This window comes from Onychomys torridus, unplaced genomic scaffold (assembly GCF_903995425.1).
Source record: "Onychomys torridus unplaced genomic scaffold, mOncTor1.1, whole genome shotgun sequence".
Taxonomy (NCBI): domain Eukaryota; kingdom Metazoa; phylum Chordata; class Mammalia; order Rodentia; family Cricetidae; genus Onychomys; species Onychomys torridus.
The window spans coordinates 185,646-191,293 of NW_023411978.1; positions in this window are offsets into that span (position 1 = coordinate 185,646).

A 5,648-nucleotide genomic window follows, 5' to 3' on the forward strand; every position below is an offset into this window, starting at 1 on the left:
TTCTTCTGTTTAATAATATACTATACTATAATTATAGATACATTTTATATAACTTGCTACAATCTTATAATTTTTGAATGACAATAAATTCCAAAATCTTTATCAAGTTTACTTGAGAGTAATATCCACAACTAGATGCAATTTCCCTTAACAACAGGCCAATTACAATGAAAGAAAATTATAGATTGTATGATTTATGTATTTGTATATTAGTGTTTTCCTGAACATATGTCCATGAAGCACATGTCTGACAGACCTAACAAGGCCAGAAAAATACCACAGGTCCTATGGGACTTGAATCAGAGATAGTTATGAGCCACAATGTGGGTGTATAGAATTATACTTGGACAGGTATAATCTCTAGAAGAATAATCCATGCTTTTACCTGCTGAGAGCAGTTATGTCATGACATAAGACAGTGTTTTGTTTGTTTTTTAAAGGTGAATCTTAGTCACCACTATTAACAGGCTCAACAATATTCAGGCTCAATTGGGACTTTTTAATCTTTTTAATATAGTACTTTATTAAGTCTGAAAATTTCATGTAAAGTGTTTTGATCATATGTACACCTTCTTCTTTCCACATATCCACCCCACCTCTCTCTTTTATTTTTTTCTCCTTTTTTATTTATTATATTTGTGTTTTAATTTTATACATCAGCCATGGGTTCCCCTGTCCTTCCCCCTCCTGTCCCTGTCCCCACGTTTTCCCCAGCCCCTCCCCTCCATTCCCATCTCCTCCAGGGCCAAGATTCCCCTGGGGATTCATTTCAACCTGGTAGATTCAGTAAAGACAGATCCAGTCCCCTCCTTCCAGGCTGAGCAAAGTGCCCCTGTGTAAGCCCAAGGTTCCAAACAGCCAGCTCATGCACTAAGGACAGGTCCAGGTCCCACTGCCTGGGTGCCTCCCAAACAGTTCAAGCTATCCAATTGTCTCACTTATCTTGAGGGCCTGATCCAGTTGGGGGCTCCACAGCTTTTGGTTCATAATTCATATGTTTCCAATAGTTTGGCTATTTGTCCCTGTGCTTTTCCAATCTTGGTCTCAACAATTCACACTCTTACAGTCCCTCCTCTTTGTAGACAATTGGACTCCTGGAGCTCCACCTGAGGCCTGGCCTAGGATCTCTGTATTCACTTCCATCAGTTATTGGATGAGAGTTCCAGCACGACCTTTAGGGTGTTTGACCATCTGTTCACCAGACTAGGTCAGATCAGGCTTTCTCTCGACCATTGCTAGTAGTCTACAGAGGATGTATCATTGTGGATTTCTGGGGATCAGAAACTTTTTTTTAATATCTGAACACTGTCATATAAAAATGTATTTTACCAAGAAATATTCTTCTTTGAACAAAAATCTACCAGCTTGTACATCTGACTATATTTCTCATTCCTTACCATTTTAAGATGATGTTTTATCATTCTGACCATTCTTAAGCCAGAGCCTCAATGTGTGCTTAATACTTTCCCATCCACTGATCTTTCAAGGGTCTTTGGCTATAAATTCCTAAGAACCTATTTCTGTACTCTATTTTAACCTCAGTCTCCCTACAAGAAGACTATGTTGAATTTTCTTTTTCTACCACAATGGAATAATTTGCTATGGATAGTTTAACAACAGAATTAAACAACTTTAAAAATAACACTGAAATGATTAATAAATGAGACATAGTGACACCCATGCATACACAAATTCATATATTCATATATTTTAAATGGTTATACTTGATTAATGATGTGGCTCTTTATCAAATATCTCCTATAATACTTTGTATCTAACTTATCAGTAGATATGTATTTTGGTAAAAAAGATATAGTATGGTAAGCTAAAAGCAAAATGTATGTTAGACATCTATACTGTATTTAGAAAATCATATTATTTTTATTTTATTATTTAAAGAAAGCTTTCATGCATGCTGAAAAATACAATAAAATTTTTGTTTTGAATGCAGAAGGCAGATTGACATATGAGATGACTTCAATAACCCCAGAATTAATGTTGTGATATTCATTTCTTTATGAAAGAAAAACTCTTCAGGATGCATTTGCAAAGTCATGTCTAAAGAAAGCAAACTTAAAAGAAAAGGTGGATGTTGTAAAATACACATGATTGCAAAGTCCTGACTCAAACAATGAAATAATAAACCCAAAAATAGAAGAGAAAATGCAATGAAGGTCATGATCCTGAGATCACAGAAACTTAAACCACAGTTGTTGAATCTTTATTTGTCACTGGGAGGAAGTTGCAAAATGAAAGGAACTTCTGTATCTGTGTTGTTGTCATCTTCCAGTAAAACCCAAGAAGTTCTGCAGCAAGGAATTATGATGTACATCCTGTGGACTCTGTATCAGACAGGAGCACAACACTGCAATTGGCTTTTAGGGAAATTGAAGGGTGTTGAAAGGGAAAGAATGTACTCAGTTGTAATGTTGTTGTTCAACAGTAGATACTGGCTAGGAAACATTTTCCTTGAATTATTGTGGTTTTAAATCTATGTCTAGTGATAGAAGAGTCTAGGATTAAGATTCTAAAGTCAATGTAACAACTAAAATTTACACCTACCATAAGGAACTCTTTCAAGAATAAGTTGTCACTGATAGAGGTAAATATGTTATATAGTATGTAGCATGGTAATTTTCAATAGATACTTATTTTAATGTAGGTTTAAGACCTTTATAATTTCTTAACATATATTATAAAATTAACACATGCCTCATACTTTAAGAAATTCTACTTCATCATTATAGTCCATCACAATTAGATGTTCTACTTAGAACTTGCAGAAAATAAAATGACTTCTGAAAACAAACAAACAAACAAAAACAAAACAAAAACCAAAAAACCCCAAACCATGTATGCCTTTATCTCATCTTAGGGATGGAGTCATAACTTCACTTACGAAAGGCAACTTGTCTACTGAGCTGTATTTCAACATACATATGTATTCAAAGACCCAAACTGTATGTTGTTAAGTAGTAACTTCATGAATTGAAAAAGTTAGGTAGACTTTGTTATGACTTATTTATTTTTTAAGAGAAACTAGCCTGTGATCATATATCCTTCCCAATCTCCACCTAAGCTCTTCTGAGTGAGAGTTCATGGTGACAAGATATAACTCTCAAGATAGATCCCACAGCAGAAAGCAGAAGTAACTGCCCAATTAAAATATTATATCACACTTTATCTTCTTTTGCTCCAAGTAATAAGTGAAGAATCTCTCTAGCAAATAGCAAATGGCAATCAAAATTGCCCGACATTTCCAGTGTAACAAAACAACCCAAGTCCCAATCTTGAGTCCTGAATGCTTCAGTGCCAGGTAAACATTGTGCAAAACCAATGTGTGTGTGTGTGTGTGTGTGTGTGTGTGTGTGTGTGTGTGTGTGTGTAAGACAGAGAGAGAGAGAGAGAGAGAGAGAGAGAGAGAGAGAGAGAATACTCCTACAGAATAAAGAAAGAATATTAAAAGCAGCAAAAGAAAAGTGCCAAGTGACTTATAAAGGGCAAGGGAACAGAATAACACATTGCAATGTCTTGATGGAGACTTTGAAAGCCAGAAGGACCTGAATAGATGTAATGCAGACACTAAGAGACCATGGATGCCAGCCTAGACTAATATACCCACTAAAATATTCAATCACCATGACAGAGTGAACAAGACATTTCAAAACAAAACCAGCTTTAAAAAATACCTATCCATAAATCTAGCCCTACAGAAAGCACTAGAAGGAAACTTCCAAACTAAGGATGTCAGATACACCCACTAAAACAGAGGCAATAGATAACACCACAGCAGTAAACCCCCAAGGAAAGAAATAAAGACACACACACACACACACACACACACACACACACATTACCACCAAAAGATAACAAGAATGAACAATCACTGGTCATTAATATCCATTAATATCAATGGACAGAGTATCAGAATGGATATGAAAGGAAAACCCATCTTTCTGCTGCATACAAGAAACATACCTAGTTCTGAAAGATAGACACTACCTCAGAATAAAAGGCTGGGAAAAGTGGTCTAAAGAAGCAAGCTGGTATAGTTATCCTAATATGTAACAAATTCTACTTTAAACTAAAATCAATCAAAAGAGATCAAGAAGGACATTACATACTCATTGCAGGAAATTCCACTGTGATGAAGTATCAGTTTTAAACATTTATGCCCCAAACACAAGGGCACACACATATGTAATAGAAATATTATTAAAGCTTAAATCACATATAAAACACCACACATTAATAATAGGAGAATTCAACACCCCACTCTCACCACTAGACATATCTGCCAAATTGAAACTTAACAAAGATATAAGGGATTTAACTGATGTTAAGACTCAAATGGACTTAATTAATATATACAGAACATTTCATCCTAACAAAAAAGAATATACCTTCTCAGCACCCCATGGAATCTTCACTAAAATCAACCACATACTCAGTCACAAAGCAAATCTCAACAGATACAAAAAATTTGGAATAACGTACTGAATTCTATCAGACCACCGTGTTTTAAAGTAAGATTTCAACCACAACAAAAATCACAGAAAACCTACAATGTCATGGAAACTGCATAATGCTCAACTGAATCTCCAATGGATCAAGGAAGAGATAAAGAAGAAAATTATAGACTTCCTAAAGATCAATGAAAATTAATATACTACATAACCAGAGATATGGGACACTCTGAAATCAGTGCTAAGAGGAAAATTCATAGCACTAAATGCACACTTAGCAGCCCACATGAAAGCTCTAGAACAAGAAGAAGCAAAGTCACCCAGGAGGAATAAACGCCAGGAAATAATCAAATTGAGAGCTGAAATCAATAAGCTAGAAACAAAGAGAACATTACAAAGAGTCAATAAAACAAAGAATTGTTTCTTTGTAAAAATCTACAAGATAGACAAGTCCTTATCCAGTCTAACAAAAAGGCAAAGAGAGAGCATTCAAATTAGCAAAATCAGAAATGAAAAGGAAGACATAACAACTGACAATGAGGAAATCCAGAGAATCATCAGGTCATACTTCAAAAACCTCTACTCCACAAAACTGGAAAATCTAAAAGAAATGGATAATTTTCTGGATAGGTACATATACCTAAGTTAAATCAAGACCAGGAGAAATATTTAAATAGACCAGGAGCCCTTAAGGAAATATAAACAGTCATTAAAATATCCCAACCAAAGAAAGTCCAGCACGAGATGGTTTCAATGCAGAATTCTACCGGATCTTCAAAGAAGAGTTATTACCAATACTCTTTAAATTGTTCCACACAATAGAAACAGAGGGAATGTTTATCAAACTCCTTATATGAGACTACAGTTACTCTGATTCCCAAGCCAAACAAAGATGCAACAAAGACATAGAATCACAGACCAATTCCCCTCATGAACATTGATGCAAAAATACTCAGTAAGATATTGGAAAACAGACTCTAAGAACACATTAAAACAATTATGCATCCTGATCAAGTAGACTTCATCTCAGAAGGTTGGTTAAAAATATGAAAGTCTGTCAATGTATACATCATGTAAACAAACTGAAAGAAAAAAAACACAATCATTCTATTACATGCTTAAAATGACTTTGACAAAATCCAACACTCCTTCTTGATAAAGGTTTTGGAGAGATCAGGAATA